The 23,818-nt window shown below is 36.8% G+C and overlaps 1 long non-coding RNA gene across 1 annotated transcript in view; it reads left to right on the forward strand.

Annotated features, from left to right (window-relative positions):
- Positions 1–4,912: 4,912 nt before the first annotated feature.
- LOC116183245 (uncharacterized) overlaps positions 4,913–23,818 on the forward strand; it is a 55,913-nt gene continuing 37,007 nt past the window's right edge. The window contains exon 1 of the long non-coding RNA XR_014949708.1: positions 4,913–8,021. This is a non-coding gene — a long non-coding RNA (uncharacterized LOC116183245). The remainder of the gene's footprint in view (positions 8,022–23,818) is intronic.

The raw sequence follows: 23,818 nt of genomic DNA on the forward strand, positions 1-23,818 counted from the left end.
GTTTTCGCCCGTCCTTAGTAACCTCAGAATTTCTCTAAATTATAAAGTATGGTTGTGATTACAAAGGGAAAACAGTGCCTGATGACTGCTGAAAGCAACTTCTAGAAAAATAATATTGAAGAATGCTCATCCAGTTTGATTGACAGAACAGGAAGTTCTGAAATGTTACATTTTTGAAGCTAAGGAGATATCCATGAGTGCTACATTTCAGCTCCATTGTGCCAGTAGCATTCCTGCATGGAGGAGGTTCTGGCCCTGAATGTTTAATTTTAAATTTTTTTTTTCCTTCTTCTGTTGCCAATATTTTAATACATTTTAATATATTTTAATATAATGCTGTGGTTGGTGTTTGCTTTATGACAGAGTTGAACTTTCTCAGATTCAAGATGAGTCTTGAGAAAGGAAGTTCTTACAGCATTGCTACACTTATTGGAGACCAAGGACAACCTCAGGGCTATTTATCTTTGGAATTCTCTGTAAATGCAGCAACAATTAAAATTGTGAAAAAAGATGGAAAATTATATGCATTTTCTTATGCTGAGTGTTTTTTTTGCTCCTCCAGGTGACCTAGCATAGACAAGAATAAAGTGCTTAAAATAAACCTGGATATAAAATAGATTTATAAGGACCTCTCCCTTTTCTGTTTTTATTTTTCTCAGATATATCATATCTGTGCACCATCAGGGAAGCTTTCCCACTACTTCAGATTTCAAAGCTACAGGTGGTCTGCAAGCATGGCACTTCAAAGAGTGTTTTGATTAAATGAAACAATGTTTTTATAATATGGATCTTAGATCTTTGAACTTTTTTCAGATCAATTCAGCCAACAAAGATTCAATTAGGTGAGATCAGAAGACCCGCTTCCATCCTCTGTTTTCATCTGTTGTTCAGCCCTATCTTTTCAAAGAGGTTTAATACAAAACCAGGGCCAATCATTTATTTTAATGAGTACCACAATCATAATGATGGTGGTGGTGACGATGGTCCTTGTACTAATAGTAATAAAACACCTTTACATCTGGCAGTACTGTTTGCTTAAAAACAACCTCCAGAAAAAAACCCAAACCAACAAAGAAACCAAACCCAACTTATATAGCCTAAGTAGTATTTTAACTGAATTAGCACATGTTGGCACAAGCTGGGTCTGTATCCGCTACTGAAGCTGATTTAACTGTATGTATCTTGTGGGTTTTTTTTTTTCCTTCAGTGAAAGAAAAACTGATCCTAACAGTTTTAAACTTGTTAATTCAAACCATATGTCATAAAGCCAGTCTCCATATGGTGCAACACCACCTTATATTTACAGGGTGCTGCTTTTCCAAACATTATTCTAAAAGCTTTATTTGCCCCAAATGTAATAGGTGGTACTGGGCTCCTGAATAGGGCTTTTAAAATACCTCAAGTGTCTAAATCACATGCTGATATAGCAAAAACACTCTGATTATTAAAAGCTAATTACAGCCTATTTTATTGGCAAAAAGGTGCTAATCAAGTCCTTGACTGAGAGTGTATGCTTAAAAGAAAAGCATGCTGTCAATCCTCATGGCAACAAAAGATATGTGTAGAAAAAAAAAATCCATCACCTAGTAGAGAGACTTTTACAATTTGATCTTAAATGGTTGATTGTCCAAAACTATGGCAGGTTTAGAGAGGGGAGGTAGCCTCTGCTCTTTGTGTCCTTTAGAAAGAAAATAGAAGAAAAATCTGTATTTCTGAAGCAAAATTGAAATAGAAAGACTGAAGACAGTTAAAGAGACTGTTGAGTTTAACCTTTTTTTGCTTCTATCTCAAAAAAAAATTGATGTCAACATATTGTTGAATGTCTATATTCACTATAGAAAAAGCTGAAGAACTGCACTGGATGCTTTTTTGGGGTCTTTGAGGTCTATAGCACTTTAGTCTGTTTACTTGATTTCATCCTTCTTACTCGAGCACTAGAAACTACTTCCCTTCTTACCCACCCATCTTAGCACCAACTCACTCTCTACACTGCAAAGCCTTACCAAATGGCAGATGGAATGGATGTGCAGCTTCTTCAGCTTTTTTGGTGGAACAAGGTGAACCTTAGGCAAGCTTACCTGATAGACAATCTTAAAATGGAGCTTCAGGCAGATGGCATGTGATTATCAACACTTAATTGCTTGATGTATGAAGGAAAGAGCTGCTATGTTGAAGCACATGTCATCTATAACTTGTTCTAAGTTTTTTCTTTGCATCCAGTGACAAAAGAATATTCCATATTACTGATGAGGAATGGTTTACAAATTCCAATTCTTTCCACCTTGTTTAGTAGAGGCTCATTCCAGCCCCTGTATAAGCTGTAAAGATTTACATTGGAAAAGTTTACAGAGTATGCACATGTATCAGTCAGAAAGGAACCCTGCAGCCAGGGTGAGGATGGAAGATTGAAACCATTGTCACTCATCATTTGTCACATGTGTGTAAGCTTGCTTCACAGTCAGTCTCTCTTGGCCTGCTCTTCTATTTGTGTGCTTTATGGTTAAAATGAGACTTTTTTGCTCCTGCTAGGAAGGTTCTTGCCTGTGTGATTTTAAAGGCTATAGAAATATATAATTTTCTGTAGAAGGACCCACAAACCACAAACAAGCCTTAAACTATTGACACATGTGAAATCAAATTCTCTGATCATTTATACCACAGTAACTAAATCTATCATAGTGAATCTAGAATAGCTCCAAACCATTCTCTGAGTCTATGATTGGCATTGAGGGAGCTACTTCTGGCTTCTCTCTGGTGAAGCTGCAGACAGAATTTGACCATAGAAACATTATTATTTAGCTTATTAATCACCAAGGAAACTTGCTAGCAGAACAATCCTACCAGTTTTCATTATTTCATTTATAATCTCATTAGAAACAGAATTCTAAATTGCATGCAGAGACTTCAGCAGGAAGAAAACAGGCAGCATTTAGCAAGCAGTCCAACCTATTTCCAGTCTAATAAGTTAATAGCAACATTCTTACAGAAGCTCATGTGAATAAAAGCAAAATACAATAGAATTCTGAAATGAAAAAGAGAAAGAGAAGCACATAAATGAATGAAATAGTTTAATGTTTAATGCCACTGGTTAAGAAAAGATGCTTATTGCTTTCACCAGTCTCCCAGTTAGATGAAGCTACCAACCAATTAACCTTCAGAGTACACAAGGCTTTCTTAATACAATAGTTGTGAATGGAACAGTGTAAGAATGATGCATTATCTATCATTTGAATACATGCTGAAGAGAATGAACTCAAATAAAGAAACCAAGTTCAACATATAAACAAAATATAAATGTTAACATATGCCTACTTGTTCAAAAGAAACTGATGAGCCTACCATATGATGTAGTTACTTAAATATGATCTCTAACCAAGACACAGGAAAATGCTATGATTTATGATGGCAGATTAGCTAAGTGATTATTTCAGTCAGGGAAGGTGTCCTTTCTGATAAGAGCTCAGTCAAGTTTATCCTTGTGCATCTTATATGTAAGTTTTGTTAGCAGTGAAATTAAGAGATTTGATGTTTAAGCTACTGTCAGTAGAGAGAAAATCAAAAATGTAATGTCCTACAAACCAGTTAGATTTTTTTAAAAGTTCTGCCTCAGACTATTGCAGATCTTTCATATTTTCTTTTCTAGTCCTCCACTGTATTCAAGCAACAATGGTGTCTACTGAATTACTAGGAGCATACCTCAATTCTAAAGTCAGATGGCGTTGTCATTGGATATTTTAAAGGAGGTGTTTTTATGGTTTTTCTTAATCCTGAGACTTTACACCATATCAGTTCTCTGCAGGGTAGCCATCTGCATGATACCTAGTTCTTCTGTGAGTGAGGTTTTTGTCCTTGATAGTAGATGGCAAAAGTGCCCATTCCAGACAAAAATTATCCTGGATTTCAGACCACAGAAATGCAATATGAGAGGGTTGTGGTGACTTGCTGTGTCCACCACACACCTCCTTTCTTCAGTTCAGCAAATCACTTGATTTTTCAGCACCACCTTGGCTGCTCACTTATGGACCAGGAACACTAATAAGCCCTTTACCACACTCTTTGCTTATCTTCTCTATAAGAATGTGTTGCAGGATACTAGGAGAGTAGCTGGATCTGCAGCGTCTCTTGCAATGGAGGCTTTAGCTGGAGCCAGTAGAAAGGACTGGAATGAAAACAGTAGCTGCAGCTATAGAAATAATAATAAATAGGGAGGAAGAGGAAGGATTATTGGCATGACTTACACATAGACTGTTTATCCTCAGCTGTTACACATCCCATGTGTCATTTGCTTCATCACAGCATTATGTTTCCTGAGATCTACATCCTTCAATAATGGTTTTACTTTGAGTTGAGGTATCTGATTGCTAGTCTTCCAGAAAAAACCTCATCTCGCCAAATAATTGGTATGAGGCCATTTTCCTCTTCTGTTCAAGTAACCAAGCTTATAGATCTGTGGGGGAAGAGAGATCCATTTGTTTAGGTTCCTTGTAATAGCTATTTAGGACTCTGGAAAGTTTAATGATACACTCTTAACTATTATCTTTGCCAGTGTGGCTGTATAAATGGTATACTTTATGAAAACATATAATTTTGATGCTATACAGGGCAGTTATTGCAATTAGGGGGACATAGTTTTGTCTCCCAATTTGGGAAATGAGAAAGTGGAGATAATGAAGCCAATGGCAGGTTCTTGATGGATTTGGGTAGCGTAACAACAATTTCCTCAATAAGCAGAACTGACCAGATTTGCTGGAAGAGTTCTCCATGTAACACATCAGTCTAGAGTGCTGAAGGCCCTTAGCAGTTAGCTCTCCTTGCCCAAGCAGCCTCATTCTTGCTTTACCTCTGGAAGTGGAGTCCCTGGCAGGGGCAGAGAACGTGGACAGTGTCCTCTGCCCTGTGCCTGGCACAGCCAGCACAGAAACTGCACTTGGCAGGCGCATGGGGCTCCCAACCAGCCTGGGCTTTCATCTCTGTGACACACACTGGGACTCCAGGGTTTGAGCTGTGGCTTCCTGGGACAATTCAGCTCTTGCTGGAGAGGTGATAAATTATCTCATAATAAGCTGAGTCCTTTAGATTATATTAGGTTAACTGACCGTCAGCACTTATTTTATAACATAAATTACTTATATTGAATTGACCAGAAGTTTTAGCATTTGATAAATAATTAATAATAGTACAGAAATTAAATGGGAGGTTGCATACCATTCAATTTTCTTTAATTTTCTTTATTTCACAATTTCAACTGCTGCCTCTGGTTTGTTTTTTTTAATATAAATCCTCTGAAGTTGGTGTTATGGTTATTAATGATAGGGATAATAAAAAATGAATCAAATCTTTACAGCCTTAAATAAGAAATTGTGTCTCATTAAAGTATATAACAAACTTAAATGCACTCTTACTTGTAGAGTTTTTGTTTTCTCTTTTATTTCTTCTTTAATTTTAATAATATTTGTCTTTTAGGAATGTAAAATTTCATTATGTATAAAAGAATACACTTGCATACTCTTGTGTCAGATAAGGCTTTAGCTTAAGTGGTTATTGTCCTGAGGTGCAATTTGTTAAAAAAGTGAGAGAAACAGATTGATGTGATAAATACTAGAATGACCTGCACAGCTGCATTCTACCTTACCAATACAGAAATGACTCTACATTGTCCATCAAGTAAAACTATGGCTTTATGTAAGGATAAACAAGGCATTGTTTATTCATTTTCAAAATAACACAATTTTAAAATAATCAAGATTAAAAGGTCACATATTTATTAATATGTAGCACACTACTCATTACTTTGATAATATTATGCAACTGTTGCCTTTCTGCTGCTGGTCCTTTGCATTCCTTTAATGTGCTCCTCTTTCTTTTTATGTGCCAAATGTTACTATGCTTTTTTGTTTTATTCAAGCTGAATATATTAACCTCTGCAAGACTTACTAGAAGGCAATAGTTTTCCTCCAGAAGCTAGAAGAAGAATTTGAAAGGAAAAAGCCCAAAACGCAACACTACAAATTTATACATGGCCTCATCAGCAGCTTCTTTTTAAAATTACTTTTTAAGCAGTAAATTTTATATTGGAATCCTTATATTTATTAACTTTAAAATGCTTAAAGGCCCAGAAGAAGTTTATATTTGAATCATTATAACTCATTCAGCTTCTATCTCTAGACATCTTTGACAAGGGATATGCATACAAATACGGCATTTCCTTTAGGAACAAGAACATTCCCTGACATCGTCTTGAGTAATCTTGATAAGCAAATGATTATGATATTTTACTTTTTGTGGGAACTCAAAATGTCTCTCAGACATTTTTAGAGGTTCCAGGCCTTGGTCAGAAGCATTCTAGACCCTGGCAGACAGCTGAAAAACAACTGTGATTTTGAGTTTGAGCCATGGAATGAATTACCAACTTTGGAGGTGGAACAAGCAATCACAAAAGGTTAGATAGTATAGTATAAGTAGTTACGAAGTAGAGGGGAAATTTTTTTAGTATTGTACAGGGGGGTTTTAGCACATGTACAGGGGGGTTTTCACTTTGTACATGAGGGTCAGAAGTTCTAAGATGGAGGAAAGTGGGCTGATCCCATCCTTCTTCCTTCTTCTTCCTTGCCTCCATGTTCTTGGTGATGTTGGCACTCACAGATTGGTTTAGAGTAGAAAAACACTTGGCAACGTAGGTAGTAGGTATTGGGGAATAATTGTAAACATGTTATACGTAATATATCTTATAAAAGATAGCAGCAACCCTGGGCGGAGGGAGAGACGAAGAAGACAGCAGATAGAGAGGATGTCAGTGTGTGTGTGTGCCTCTACCCAGGCCACTGATCAAATAGCTGCAGTCCAAGAACATAATCTGTTAGATAACTAGCAATAAACTGCCTTGAGACCGAACAGCTAAGCCTGCGGAGTTTTTCTTTGGAAGCACGGGTTGGAGGAGGAATTTCACCACCACATGTGGCCCCAAAACAAGGCTGGGGTTCCCACAACTTTTAGCTTTTTTTCCAGAAGAGATGTTTATATTTCAGTGAGTCAAGCATCTTAGCATTTGGCCTCTCTGGTTGACGTTATTCTAAATCCAAATGAAAGGGCTCACACATGGATGGAATAGTTTGAAAGAGCTGATGTTCATGTTTCTGGAGTTATATGCACAGCTGCACAGGAATGTAAATATGTTTTATGGATGCCTTCAGACACAGTGATGTTAATGGATTTGTAGAAAAAATGCTGAAGATGAAGCACATCATTCAGGTAGAATAATTCAGTACTCTGATTCAGGTGTAAATCATTGAAGTGATGAAATGCATCACTTTTCATTAAAAATGTGAGATAAGACAACAGCAGTTGGGTTTGCTGTGATTCAACTGCAAAATGTTAAGAATATTTCTTAATCAACCATTTTAAAAAGACACAGACTTTGTAAGCAGTTGGTAATGATACAAATTAAGAGACTAATAACCTAATTCACACTGGAGCTGATGTTGTCACAGACATATTAAGAATTTCTGGACTCATGGTGAATATTACCAAGGTCACAGAAAGACAATATATTTCCTCAGTTCTGGAAGGGTTGCTGACTATCCTCCTCTCCTGATCTTTGCCATCTTGTTTAAATATTAAGCATTACTGCAGTTTGAATATCAGCTACTAAATCGGAATAGCTGAGACTATATGGTTAAGAGGTGCCCATCTCTTTGGGTTTAGGTGGGAACAATGTTAAAATTTTCTTTAACTCTCATGTGACTTGGTACAGAGTTTAACATCATGATTTCGTACTAGGTCCAGAAGCTGACACCTTCTGAAAGAGTGTCACAGCAAGCTGCAAGCAGCAGGAGTCTCTTGGAGTGCATCAAGGATAAGCTAATCCAGAATATCCTCCGCCAACGAGAGAAGATGTTTTGCTGGATCTGTTGCTCTTCACCTTAGAGGAGCTTACAGGAGAAGTCCATACTCATGGTAGCCTGAGTTGCAGTGATCATGTCCTGGTGAAAATCATGATTTGAAGGGATAAGGACAGACAAAAGGTAAATATTGCCTTGTTCTTTTGAGAGTTTTAAAGTTCTTCTAAACGTTTTTTACACCTTCTGATGTTTACATATTTCTACTGGAACTTTCTCACTGTTCATATAAACAATGATTGTTTTGCATTCTTCTTTGTGGGTGGAGAGAATTGATGGACTGTTGGTTTGACCAGTGTGGTTGGAGAGGTGGAAATTTCACCCTCCAATCCACTGTAACTTTTAAAATTATATATATAGTGGAGTCAGAAAATTAAATTTCTCATTTTGTTCTTTTCTTCCCTCTTTTGCATCTGGCATCCATGTGTGAATTATTTTGTGTCGTAGTGTGACAGGTAAAGTCAAGTTCTTAAAAATTTTCAAGAGCAAACTTTCTGTTCTTAAAGGAAGTAGTAGCTGGGAGCCTTCAGGAAACTGCCCTCAGGAATGAAAAAGCAGAATATCATTATCAGATATCTAAAGGTATTTTTCTTAGAGCACAAGAGTTCTCACCTCCCATTTGCATGAAATCATGCAAGGAAGGCAGGACATCAGCATACCTGAGTAAGATCCTCCTGGTCAAAGTAAAATACAAGGGAAATGCATACACAGTGGAAGGAGGTACACATGTCTTGGGAAGAATACTGGTATACTGCTCAGGAGTATAGGGGTAGGATCAGAAAACATAAGGCACAGCTGGAGATAAATTTGCTGAACTTTGTGATGAATAATAACAGGGGATTCTTAAGTATCTTAGCCACAAAAGGAGAACAAAAATATTCTACTGCACTGGAAAATGAGACAGGAAATCTGATGATAACTGACATGGAAAAGGCTGACAACCTTTTTCCCCAGTTTTCACTGACAATCACTCTTTCCATATCTTTCAAGCCTATGAATCTCAAGGCAGGGACTAGGGGAATGAAGTCCCCATCATAGGGAAAAATCAGATTTGTGATAATCTGAGATACCTGGCCATGGAACCCAATTACAGGCAGCCCAGGGTCCTGAAAGAACTGTCAGAGGTGGCTGCTAAGCTGCTTTCCAGAATGCCTGGAAGTATTTACTAAATACAAGAGATATTAGGTAAAAGAAATAGTTAAAACATTATATTAAATAAAAATAATTAATATTAATTAAAAAGAAAAGTAAATTGGGTTTTTATTAATCATAAAGAGATACTATAATTATAGGGAACAAAACTTTTCAGATTATATCAATATAAAAAGAATTTGAATTAGCCAGCAGCTCCATAATGAATATTTCAAAAGCTAGTGTTCAAAATAAAAATGTTTATGTTTCTATTAAGTACAAATGTCAGAAGTGTAGTAATGGTATAAAGAGAACTGACATTAAAAACAGTAAAATGCAGTATCTTGATGCATGGTATTTAATTAGAGCTATGAAAATAAATTAAAATGTACTTTGAAATTAATAAAATCCAATTTTAATAGGATTTAAACATGTTATTTTTTTAATTGTTAGAGAAGTGACACTACAAATTACTTTAAATGAATGATGTCTGAGATATACTAAATCTATGTTATTGAGCTTACTGATCAAGAAAGGTTATTTCTAGCTTCTACAAGGTTGCCTTAAGTCTGTTGTTTAAGCCATAACATTTCCTACACCCCTGGCAATTTGCAAAAAACACTAAATCAGAAAAACTCCCTCACACCTAGAGCTTGGTTTAGAATTAAGTAGATGTACTTTATCACATACTTTTGAGGGAAACTGAAAAAAAATAGTTGTTTTTATGACAGTGTAAAATATACAGGGAAACGGGAATAAAGCAAGAGAGTGTTGTTCTGGCTTTCTGAATAATTACTTTATTGAGAAAGATGGCATTTGCAGTGGCTGGGAAGTTATTAGCTCTGGTGATCACCAGACACAGAGCTTGTGGTTGCTTTTTTATGCTTGTGGTTGCCGTTGTTCTCTGTATGGAAGGAGATGGCCTCAAAGGCTAAGCCTGCCTGTCTAGTCCAGGAACATGAATGAGCTGTTCAAAGCTCCTTCAGAAGCCTTTGTGTACTTACCTCTTTCTGTTGCCTGTGAGAGTAACACAGTGTGCTCAATTTAGAAGGACTGATTTCACCAAATGACTAATTTTAAACACAAATCAGGCAGGTCCATCAGGCTGACTGGTACCATCATATTTACAGCAGTTTGGTTTCCAAAGAAGTTGTTAATATGTGAGCATTTAATTAGGTTATCTGGAGATTTTGTGACACCTCCAAAATGCATGTGGAAGAAAAGAGAGATATCTGGTGACACCCCCTCCTTTTCAGGTACTTACATATCTTATACTTGATAAGGTCCCCTCAATCATCTCTTCCCAAGGCTGAACAGACCCAGTTCCCCCAGTCTTTCCTCATGTAAGAGATACTTCAGACCCTTAATCAATTTTTTTACTCTCCACCAGACACAGCATTCCAGGTGTGCCTCACAGGGCTGAGTATAGGATCACCCCCATCAACCTGCTGGCGATACTCTTCCTAATGCTCATGTCTTTGTTGAATTTTGGATGGTTCTTCTCTTCCTATCTCTCCAACCTGTTGAGGTCCTTCTGAAGGGCTGCACAGCAGTCTTGGGTATCTGTCACTCCTCCCAGCTTTGTGTCAGTGAATTTGCTGAGGAGGCATCTGCACCTTTTTTCAAATCATTGACGAATAAGTTAAACAATACGGAACCCAGTATTCAACACTGGGGAACAGCACTAGTGACAGGCATCCAACTAAACGCTGTGCCACTCATGACAAACCTCTGGGATCTGCCATTCAGCCAGTTCTCAATCTGCTTCACTGTCCACTCACCCAGTCCACACTGCCTGAGTTTGCCCATGAAGCTGTTGTTAGAGACAGTGTCAGAAGCTGTGCTGAAGTCAGGGTAAACAGCATCCACTGCTCTTCCCTCATCCATCCAGGCAGTTGTTTCATCACAGAAGGCAATGTCAAACATGATTTGCCTTCAGTGAAGCCAAGCTGACTACTCCTGATCACTTACTTGCCATCTATATGGATAGAAAAGGCCTCCAGAATGAGGCATTCCATCACCTTTCTAGGGATCAAGGTAGCAATGATGAGCCAGTATTCCCTGTGTGCTGCTTCTTGCTCTTGTTGAAGACTTGGGTGATTTTTGCTTTCTTCCAGTCCTCGGGCACCTCTCCTGGTCACCACACTTTTCACAGATGATCCTGAGTGACCTCACTATGGTGTCCTCCAGCTCTCTCAGCACTCGTGGATGCACCCCATCAGGGCCCATGGATCTGTGTCTGTCAAGCTTGCCTAGATGTTCTCCAAACCAATCCTCCTGGACCAAGGGGAAGTCTTCCCTCCAACATTCCTTTACCTTGGTCTCCTGGGTCAGAGATTCCTGAGGGCTGGACTGGTCCTTGAAGACCAATATAAAGAAGGCGTTCAGTACCTCTGACTTTTCTGTGTCCTCTGTTATCAGGGTCTGCCCTTCGTTTAGTAACAGGCCCACATTATCCTTTGCTTTCCTTGTGTTGTTGAAGCATTTCAAGAAGCTGTCCTTGACTAGAATTTTCCTTTTCATCCTTGGCCAGATTTAATTGCAGATGGATTTCTTTTCTTTTAGAATCAAAAGAACTAGAGGCTGCAGAGTGAAAAAAGCTGTGAGAGTATGCGTACTCCTTACTACTTTCTCATAAGGTACTGATGGTAAATTAGAGGGCATTACTGATGAGCACCAAAAATTTATTAGAGCAAAAGGCTAATTGAGCATTATCAAATTCTGCTAGAAGTAAATCAAGGGCCAACATTGTTGTCATCTTGAAAATTAAGTGAGGTGAATGTATCATAGATGTAAAGTGTAAGTGTTTGAGACAAAGGGATCATTACTATTAATGCCTATCATTTATTTGGCATATGTAGTGAAATATCACTCTCAAGATGAGTGTCTCAGTTATTTGGTGAGATACAGATACAAATGAAAATCTAATTACTGATGTAAAGACATTTTGGATTTAGGCCAACAGGAATCCTGGGGGAAAAGCCTCACTCAAGTCCTAAAAATTTTACTCATGTGAGTAGTGCTGGAGAAACTGAAGAGGTGATTCATCAACAGAAGGAATTAAGGAAAAAGTATATGTAGAACTGAAGTATAATGTAGAGCAAAAGACAAGTTGAGGGTCATAAGCAAAGGGAAGAAACTGAGAGTAGAGGCCTAAAAGCTTTTTTCAGAGTCAACTTTCTCCTTACCTACCATACACTCAAATCCTGAAATGAAATATAACATGGTCTGTGTGTGGGCTACCCTAAGAGTGAATTCCTGTCAGCTGAACAGACTGATCTTTCAAACCATTAAGGTCTCCACTGGGTTCTGGACTCTAGAAACACAGAGTAACACAGCTAAAAAGGACCCTTATGAGTCATCTGGTCCAGCACCCTACTCAAAACAGTGAATATTTCAAAGGTAGAGGAGATTGATAGAGACTTGTCCAGCTGACTTGTAAATGTAACGATGTGTACTTCTCATTACTCTCCTACAAATTGATTTTTCCTTATACTCAGTGGCAAACTCCCTTCCTGTAGCATGTGTCCTTTGCCTCTGTTCCTTTAGCTGTGCAACAGCAAGGAACAGGATCCCTTTTCTCTATTTTTGATAGTTGGAGATGGGAAGGAAGTGCCTCCAAACTTGTCTCTCCTCCAGATCTGCCAAGTCCACTTCTCATAGCCTCTCTTTTCTCTCACAAAACTTCGTACAGGATGATCTTCAGAAGTCCCTTCCAAGTTTGTTTTATGATTCCCTATGACATAAGTGCTCAAGCCCCATTGCTGAAGTCACACTGGTATACCCAAGTCTTTTTTTAACTTGTTATAAATTAATTTCAGTACAGTCATTTGTATCTTCCTAACTCCTTGCAGTAAAAGGCTATGTGAGAATAAAGCCTCACAAAAGGCCAATTGCGAAAGTGAAAATGTAGTAATCTTGCATCAAAATTATACACAACATTCAGCAAAGAGACAGGAGCACAAAAGGGAAAAAAAAAAAAAAAGGCTGGGTCACCTTTTCTCCTCGTGAATCCTGGAGCCTCTAAGATAGAATGGTGAAATGTACAAGTAAAGCCTGGTACAGAACTGGTACCTCCAAAAGTAGAAATACCTGACTTTTCTCTTAAAAATTACACCTATTTGTTCACAGTATTTCAGAATCATCAAGGTTGGAAGAAACCTTCAAGATCATCTAGTCTAACCATCAACCCAGCACCACCATAATCATCCTGAAAACCATATCTCTACTGCTCCATTCAGATGCCTCTGGAACAGTTACAGAAATGGTGAATCCACCACCCCCCTGGCAATTTATTCCAATGCCTAACTAGTCTTTCAGTGAAAAAAAAAAATATCAATCTAATATCTGTCCATTTTTTTCTAATATCTGTTCATGTTCAAGCATATTACTGGGTGCTCACAGATAGAAAAATGAACAAATGAGACTGCAACTGCATACAGAAAGAAAATATGTTAGGAAGGTGACAGTTTCAAGTACTTGAAAGTCAGGAAATACCATTTCCTGTAGTAACATTATCTCAGCCATGCTGTGTATTTTATGACATATCTTATATTTTACCACACTTAAAGGAAAGACATATACTTAAAGAAAAGCAGGAATATAAAAGAATGCACTAAGAAGGTAACCTTTTCCATATCCCAGTTTTTAAAAGCTTAAAAGGCTAACCTTAATGTGTAGCTTATATAAGTTTTTGTCCTTAATATCTATTAAAAAAAAAAAAAAGAAAGTCAAAGACAAAGTAATTTCCCAAGTCTCAAACATCTCTGCTGAAGATATAGACAGCAACTGCCTTCCTGTAAGTATACAGTTTTTGTAATTCTGTTAAAAAAGTGATTTTCAGAAAATAAAAATTTTAAGAAACAAAATCCCTACCAGGTGAAAAAGACATACCCAATTTTATGCCACCATAGAAATTATATTGATAATTGCCATTGTACTGATATTGAAAACAATTTGCAGTGGTGGAGAAAATTCAGAGAGGTGTGATGCAAGACAAGCATTCAGTGAGCACCTTAAAAATTAAGCAGAACAATCTAATTATCTAAAAATTTTGTTTAGGTTGACAGACCACAACCTAAGTCATGAATAGAAGAGGCAGAGATGTAATTAGGAAGGAGGTAAAAATTAGCAGCTAACAGACACTCAAGGTGCCTTTGTATAAAAAAGGTCATGTCACAAAAATCTAGTACTAATTGTCTGATGAGGCTTCAATCTTGTTTGACCAACATCATTGAATTTTTGAATAGATCTCTAAATTCACTATATTTTCACTATTCTCTGTCTTCACTATACAAAGTAAAATTGTTAGACACTTAGCAAGTGAGGTATCAGAAAAGTTATTATAGACAAGAATAAATAATTTGGTAATTTAAATCCTGAAAGGAACTGAAACAGGATTATTCCTGATCGAAGATCTGTTCAGTGTCTTTTCAAGTTATCTGGAAATAAATAAAAAGCTCTTGCTGGTGAAGTCAGCAGATAATCTCAGCTTCTGTAGCATGTTGAATAACAAAGAGAAATTCTAGCAAGATATATGTATTATACATTCAGGCTCACTTACACAGAATTAATGCTTTTCAGTGAAATGAAAGGTGATACATTTGGGAAAACTGAAAGGTAGTTCACATTTTCAAGATGAGGGAGTCTTTTCTAAAAAAGGGAAAGAAAACCAACCCCCAAACCAAACCCCACTAAAAATCAGCGCATTGAAGAAGGACATGCTTGGCAAGGTGGGAGAACCTGCTAATTATGAAGTCTTACAAGACTGACACAGCCTTAAGAAGTGAAAGCAGAGGAATCTAGTGCAATTTCTCCTGCTCATAGATACATATCGAAAACACTAACTTCAGTATGTAGTTTCTGCTTCAGAAATAGGTGAAAAGGAAACAACAATAATGACTGACTGCTTAGAAAATCTAGTATATGAAGGTTGCCTTAAGAAGCTTAGTAGAAAGGTGTCTTGGACTAGACATTCAATGTTCAGGTATTTAACCATAAAATGTATAGGCTTAAATGGATAAGGAATATTCTTATGCCTTTCAGAATTTTTTTTTTGTGTTATAATTAAAAATTTGTAATTTGAGTATTAGACTTTTGCTCTTGTCTGACAAGCCAGTACTTTTTACCATGTGCCATTGAAGTATGAGAACAGAATGACAAATAAAGGTGTCAAAGGATGAAACCACATGTAGACAGGGAGGGGAATTAGATTTATTTATAGATTTTTATTTTTATTTCTCAATTTTTCTAGCTTTATGATTTCACTAGTCATCATGCTACCTAAGAAACCTTTGTATAAGAACAAGAGCTGCTAGTGGATTTTACTGAATGATTGATATCTTTACTTTTCTTTGGAATAGGTTGATAAAGGTTTTATTGATTGTATTGTCCTTGAATTTGGCTGTGGTGAGGTTTTTTGTTTTGTTTTGTGGTTTTAGTGACTTTTTTTTTTTGTTTGGGTTTGGTTAGGCTTGTGTGTTTGGGGGTATTTGTTTTCATTTGGTTTTGGTTTGATTTTTGTTTTTGTGTCATTGTTGTGCGTTAGCAATCATCAGTCAGAAGAGAGTTCTACATGCTTTTTTTCATGAGAGCTCATCTAATGTCTGGAATGGAACAGTCTCTAGTGAAATACAAAATTTTTGTGAACCTTAATAGTCCTGAGTTCAAATGTGTTCTTGAAATCCAGGTGACAAGTCTATTAGGATTGAACAATAGAATATGGAAGAAATAAATTTAAAATGTACATTTGAATATTTTTCTGATTCTTATTCCAATGTCATAGATTTGTACAAATTTACAGCTACTACAGTTGGAAGTCCTTTTTATTTTTTCCATTGTTCAGATTTTCTGTTTAAATTTTTAGCTTTAAAATGGTTTAGCCAGCTCAGGAGACACACTTTAATTCAAAGAAAACTATGAAAGTGACTGAACAGTATTATAGAATGGAATGAAAGGAAGTAAGTATTAAGGGGTGAAGGAGGCGTTATTGATGTGGAAAATGAAATGGAGACCCTTTTCCAAAGACTTCTTAAAAGAACTGTCCTTACAGCACCTTCCTGCCATTTCTCCCTTTCCCCAAAGATTTTGTAGGTAAAACCTCATATTGTAGGTGTTTTTGTACCCATGAAATATTCATCAGCTCTGAAGTCTTCACTTAAAGAAAAGAGCCAATAAAAGAAAAATACTTTGGATATTCTTATAAGAAGAAATTTAGTGCTAACTTCAAAAATTAGGTGCATTTGAAAAAGAACGCTATGGTACAGTCTTTAATATATTAGCTCTCTCCCTATAAATCTGTAGCTAATGATGTAATGTGTAACATGAAAATCATATTGGATTTATATTCAGTTCCATTAGGAATATGACCTTTTCTCATTTGGAGCAACATGGGTACTATTTTTTTTTTACCTGAAATGAGCTAGTCAAAACAGAATAGCTTCTGAATTGTAGGGGACAATGACTGATGGCAATTTTAGAAATAGTCTGTCAGGGAAATGCTGAATTTAATCCATTCGAAATAGATTTAAATTTTGTGTAAAGAATCTTGTGTTAAACCTTTACCTAGTGATGAAACATGGAGCAAGATAGGTTGAAATGTACAAAATGTCTTTGTTTCATCTTCATTTTTGTTAAAATCATAGCCATAAATCCTCAAAATAAAACAATTATTATAATATTTATAAAATGTGTTTATTTAATTGAAAGTGTCCAAAAAAGAACACACAAGCCATGACAATTTTCTCCCTTTTGGATGCTTTTCAGGACTACCAATGAACAAAAACATTCCTTCACAAAATTGTGCTGAGTAACTCTTATTTCCTTGGGTGTCAGTTTCAATAGTGGCATCAGACTTCAAAATGAATACGTGAAGGCTACAACTGCATCTTATTTTGTCATAGAATCACAGAATATTCTGAGTTGGCTTCCTTTTTCTAATGGACAGAAACTTCATAGGGAAAATATTTGTGGCCCAAGCCAAGTCAGGTTGTCAAGGCATGGATGGTGACTAAGAAGCAGAAGTCCAGGGCCTGTATGCAGCTGATCATCCCTCACAGGTAAAACTATGAAAGATCTTTCCAAGTTTGCAGGAGGGCAAGACTAGAGATTCCTTATCTGAAGTGCAGCGAGTAATGGGGAGCAGAGCCCTGCAGTGGTATCTAAATGGGCTACTTCAGAACTTCTAAGGTTTCAACTTTGAGAAGATGACACAAGACATGAGTTGGGCACATGAAGATAGCTTTCAAGGAAAACAAGGTCACATTTCCCACTGAATTGTTTAGGATTGCTTTCACATAATTTCTTTCACTGAGGTTTTTGAGAAAATTAGCTAACCTAGTACAAATTATCAAATTCAGTAAGACCCTTTATGAAATGGTACATAAATTTTCATAAACTAAAAATGAAAGAGAATCATGAAAGCGACCACTGTAAAACCTAATCACAGTACAAATGTATGACAATTGAAAAAAGAGGAAAGCTCAGTTAAAATAAACAAAAAAAAAAAAAAAAAAAGAAAAAATAATTCAAATATCATACTAATTTTGAAACCACCTCTGTTTACTTTTGAAATCACAGTTTTGCTGTTGAACACTGTATTGATGCCAAAGGGTCAGGCTAGCCACCTGTTCAATGATGCATTTTTGCAGAACAACCAGAAAATCATCTCACACAGATGAATGAAGTGTATGAGGTGTTTGAAAGGCAGTTCCCCTGGAACACCTCAATAACATATGTAAATCACTCTGTCATCACTATGGTCATCAGATTTAAGGTTTCTTTATGCTGTTTGTGATGAATATTAAAAATATCTACATGAAAACAAAAAAAAATAATTTCTTCATTAATGTGCTATGATCCTTAGGTAATCTGTGAGATGTTTTCAATCTGTTTTAAGCTTGCCCTTTCCATACTGTTGAATACCTGAGAAGAAAGGCTTGCCTGAAGGAAAATTATTCTGAATTTAGTCAGAATATAAAATGACATGAGTAGGTGGAGAGAAACAACAAGATAATGTTTTGCTAAAATGTGTGTGACTACTGTGTGTAACCTGCATGCAAATTTTATTTTGGTCTACCATTAAGGCAGGAATCTTTTGTTTACCAAATATTGGTCAGGTTAGTTATGATTTCTCAATTTTACCTCATTTCTTCAGGTCAGCATGACTTTCCCATTCTTCTTGATAAATACAGATAAAGCCTCAAAGACATACTTTCAGTAAAAAGCTGCCTTCAAAGCATTTCAACTCAGTGAAGGGAATGCCACTACTTCTCTGTTAATATTAAACTATAAGTCTTGATTTTCAATATTTCATTTTTGAAAATGAAACCTTCTAGAACTTTCAGTTGTCTTTGAAAAACAGGAAAAAATTAACCTGATCATTTGTTTTGGTGAAATTACACTATTTATGACACTGCTCTTCTCTTCCCCAGTTCCTCACCTCCTCACTGGAGACTCTGCCCATGTCCCCACCTCATGTCTGGGATTTAGCAGCCCTCTGTGCAGGGTAAGCAGCACCTATTACAGTCCTCAGCCCATTGTAGTGGAGTCTGAACCTCTTCTGTCCTGGGACAGAGGTTAACCTCTCAAGGAGACAGGAAGATGTGCTTGGTGTGATGGGGTGGTCCCAGCCTGGCAATTAGGAACAGAGAGAATTAGGGTACTTATAAACCATTAGGCTGCCTGAGCACAGGCAAGGTTTGGGCTGGGAGCTGAAGCTTTTGAACACCACAGCAAAGGTTCTCAGCCAAATGTTTCTGCCATGCATGATCTGAGTAAGTTTAAGTCTCACCAAAAATCTGAGTTTTTGCGTAAAGAATTTTCTACCATTTTCCAGACAAAGAATAACACAGTAAAACCCAAGTAGGAACATAAATATCTTCCATTTGCAAATCCTTCTAAAGTGACATAAGATGCCTTAGATGAAAATTATTGTGAATTACCACAAAAAAAATTAAATTTAGAGTAGTGAAAATTTATTACTGCTGTGGGAAAACAATAGGATTAAAAAAAGAAAATTAAAAAAATAGAGCAAAACCAACAAACCTTCTTTTAATTAAGCAATGCTCCTTAAAAGAAAACAAACCCATATTTTTCACTAGACCCAATAAAATTATACTTTGAATGTATGTCTTTTCAACTACATATCTTGGCAGACACTAGGAAAATGAAGTCTGTTACTAAAATATGCCCCACATAAAAACACCCAGCTCCCCCAAAAAAACAGAAACCAAAAACCAAAAACCAAACAAAAAAACCAAAAAAACCAAACAAAAAAAAACTCCAAAAAAACCCAAAAAATCAAAGCAGCCCCAACCCATCAGTGGGCTTTTCTTCTCCCCATTCCTTTTTGTGTGTTCTTCCATATTTTGTCAAGGTAAATTGTCCTCTGAATTCACTGTGCAGGATCTGCTCTTTTGCAGAAAACAGAATTTGTGTGTAGTAGATGATAAGGCAGAGCACATGCAGCTATTACATATTAAAAAAAAAAAAAATCATGATTGTATAGCACCACAATAGGCTGCATATAGAAAGGGTTAGTATGTGTCATTAAAAGAATGAACAAGCTTTTGATTTTAATTGTAATTGTAATCCTCTCCACTGAAGCCTCAAATGCGTCGTTTGAAAACTAGTGGAGATGTGAGTTTTCACTGCAGCCACTTTACGTTTGTGATACATTAAAAGGTGTAATCCAACTGAAATGCAAATCACTGTTCTTGAAAACAAATTACAAATGAAGATAACAGGGCAGCCTACTAGCACTTAGAGCATCCGAGAGCCCATCTGAGGTGGTTTTCTTTCAGATCCAAATTGCAGCAGCCCTGTTATCACAGGTAATAGGGTGCTGCTAAGGCAGGTTGATTACAAGGCTATGGTAAACAATCCTTTTAAATGCAGTGCCTCAATAGACTTGCACATACAACATTAATCAAGAGAATTCAAATAGAGCCACAAAGGGAAGTGGTGGGGCAGCCCCTGTTGCTTTAGCTCGCAGAATAAGTGGCCAAAGTTCAGTGCTCACTTGCCACAGAGGTGTTTTCCATCCCTTCGTAATCAGCACTAACTTGTAGGAAATTTTAATTGTTAGCCCTGTGGAAATCAAGACTATGACCCCTCTTGGAAATGGTGCTCTTTTATGGTTCAGGGTATAGAAATTTTGCTTTCCATAGGCAGTGGCCTCCCTGGGAGAGGTTTATGTGTTTACGCAGCCTGTCAGGGCTGGAGGAAGCACAGAATGGGTTGGCAGGGCAGGTTCTGGCTGGTGCTGGAGCCCAACTCCTGGACCACCATGAAGTGCTAATCCAGGGAGAGGTAAATCATCTCCCTGCTGCAGCCCTTCTCCCATAATAAATCCACCTTTTCAAATAAACACTCACCCAGCCAGCCCAATTGCATTAGCAGCAGACATTTCTTGGGGCTTTTTTTTTTATATTACTGGTTCCTTTTGAAAATTGTCATAACTCTGTTTATTACACCTCTCAACCTTTTTCAAAGGTTCCTGCATTTATAGCATGCGCTGCCAAGAAATCTCCTCTATAATTGGAGACTTTATTAAAAAAACTGCTGTAATGGGGTGAAGAGAATAAGCATCTCTTGTAAGGATGTTGATGTGACAAGGGAAAGCAGGTAATTTACAGAAAAAGCAAAGTTCAATAAATAGCTTCTATTTAAAAAATAAATACAGTCATTTAAGTTTGCCTGAAGATAGCTTTAAATAATTCAGTAAATGATAATAATAACATTCTTTAAATGATAGCTAAAGAATACCTTATAGAGTAACTCATATCAATTTTGTGAGGAGCTACCAGTGTCAAACATGGTCATTTTCAGGAACTTCATTTATTTTGGAAAAAATTTAATTGAATAGTTTAATTAATACATCTCTAAAAAAAGGAATATATTCTGCCACATCATTAAATAAAAGGAAAGCATATAAATTCAGGGATTCTATAGAAGGGAACATAAAAAATATTTTTAAAATTTTGATACTTATAAAAAGTTTGAAACCTAATTGCTAGGACAACACAAAGTATTACTAATGGGGTTTGGGGACTTTCACATACAGGTTTCTGGTTAAAATTCTGCTTAAAATTTAATCCCAACTAAATGATTAAAAATGTTACCTCAGCATAGGATGGCAAATGAGTTATTGCCTTTCAGATCTAGTTCCCAGGAAATTATCATTAAAAAAATCAGGGACATATTAGGAACATTTATTGAAATTTGGAAAACTAGGTGGCAATGGATAATTCTTTGCATTCCTCCACAGAATTTGATCTTCTGACAGAGGATATTTCCCAGCACTCAGATAAAGAGTAACTATATTATGAACACTTTGAAGTAGAATAGAAGGCATGATCTATTTGACTATATTGCACCCAATTGCTTTTTCCCATTTTGCTTGTCTTTACATATTTGCAATGTTTTTCATGGACCAGGCCTGTTTCACTATAATACTGAGCAGAGGTTTACACGAGTCTGCAGAGTGCAAATAAACCTGGGATTACAACTGCACTGCAAATACCATCTACAAATTGGTGCATCATATAGTAAATTGTTATGAAAACCCATCAGCACTAATATATTAACAGAATTTTACATAAAAATCTTCCCTATTCCCTGTACAGGCACACTATGGACATCAGTATAGCCATTTCTCCTGGGCTGCTTTGCCAATGTGTGTGATCACCATTACTTACAGGGAAGAGCTCTAGGATTATGAAAGTAATTCACATCACTTAGTTCTTGGATTTAATTCAACATGTTATAAGAGGGTGACAAGTTCTACTTTTTTTGGATGATGAATCTCAGGAGCAATATGACAGGAATATTAATCCTCCTGCATTAACTCAAAGTGTATTTTTTAAGATACTAATCTAAACATTTTTAGCTTAAATATTTTTCAGTGCCCAATCCAGCCTAAATATGACTTGTGATTTAAACTGAAGAGCTCTAGGGGTACAAATGGTGCTTATCACTCTGAAACTAAATAGTAACCCAAAAGCACAAAACCTGGAATTTCTCCTTCCAACATTGTAGGGACTGGTTTGTAAGATCAAGTATCGGGTTCCTTCCCACTTGGAATTTCCATTCTAATGAGATGACATTGTATTAATGTGTGAAAGATTGTGGTGGCAGAAGTATAACTTTCTTACCACACCTCAAAGGAGCCAGATGTATCTGAGAGGTACAGGAGAAAGAGTTGGAACCAAATACTTCTGACTTAAGAGGAAAGACTGTACAAACAAGCACTTGTCTCCAAGACCTTGAATACATATTCCAAGAGGAGGAACATTATTATTCTTTTCCTGGAACTCCAGAGCCAACTTATGAAGGACATTGTTCCACTATGTAGCACCAGAGAATCTGTTACTATAAAAGCGATAGAGAGCAAGGAGTCTGAGCATGTCCACACCCTTTTCACCTCTTGGACTTCTTGGATGGCCTGATGTCTCCTCTTGAAGCTGCTAAAAAGCCTGTTTTCTTGATTTCCAACTGTGATTTTGACATGGAAGAGTGTTACATGTCAAATATTTACTAGTCAACTGGATAAAGTCTCCAGTGTCCAAAGAAGCCCATGCTCTAATATACTGCAGATGTACTTCTAAGCTTTTAACTGCAATAATAAAAATAGAGATTTCATCATTCATTTTAAGCACAGCCTTTAAGGAACTTCTGTATTAATATGGCCTATCATAAAATGATTAAGTTTCATTAGACAATAATAGAGATAGAAGGGATAGAAATATCACAAATCTAGTTCTCTTAATTCCAAAATTGCATACTTTCCCTTCCACTGTTCAAAAAAATAAATCAGATTACTTGAAAATTTCTGAGATTGTAAAACTTTGAAATCTTTTATAAAGGTCTACAAGAATACGAAATGTGGAGAATTGTACACAAAGAATGAGGGGCATGCACCTGACTTTGAGCTCAGCTCTACTATACAAAGCCAGCTGACAATACAGGCTTGTAACAAATTGGGCAATCCAAGATGCCATAGTCAAGAACTGTATGAAACACAGGGATCATTTGTACACATAGAGCTGAAAAATACGGCTGTTGTTTTCACTCAGAGATTATAATCATATCCCTGGGCTGCAGGATAAGGCTGCTTTCTTGGTTCATGAGCATTAAGAAACAACTCTCCCATTGTTAACCTTCCTGAGGAGAGGCTGCAAATGCAGGGTCCTGCAGGAAACAAAGATGTGGAAATCATTTAGTGCAACCCTACACTTAGACAGGTGCCACTCTTACTCTTTTTAATTGATCTAATTTGTTACTTATACCTGTAAAATCACACTGTTATCATCTCTGAACAAGCAATGGAAACCAGAATTTGTCACTGGCTAAAGATAGCAGACCAAGTCCTGAAATGGGCTGGTCATATAGTCTTACTGGCTTAATTACACAACAGTACATTAGATTGAAATGCGATACTTGGAAAAATCCAAATTACATGCAGGCCTCTTGTTTCTTTATCCCACATTGACACAAAACACAGTTCAAATGCAACTGCTAGAAGAGTAAGTTATAGTCTTCTGAGAGAGACAGAGCCAGATACGGATGCAGACCTGACCCAGCCAAAGATTTTTGCAGTAAGATTAATCTTATACTGATCTAAAAGTCGGTGCTGATAGCATGGTGCTCACATCCCAAAGCTCTGCAGTGTCATGACAGGAACAGGAGTATCCTGAAGATGAACAGCTGGAAGCCTTCTTAGAAGGATTAATTCAGTTCTTTAGGAATGGGTAACATTCACAGGATTTAATTTTCTCTCCTTAGAATCACTC

This window comes from Lonchura striata, chromosome 1 (genome assembly GCF_050655825.1).
Source record: "Lonchura striata isolate lonStrDom1 chromosome 1, ASM5065582v1, whole genome shotgun sequence".
Lineage (NCBI taxonomy): Eukaryota > Metazoa > Chordata > Aves > Passeriformes > Estrildidae > Lonchura > Lonchura striata.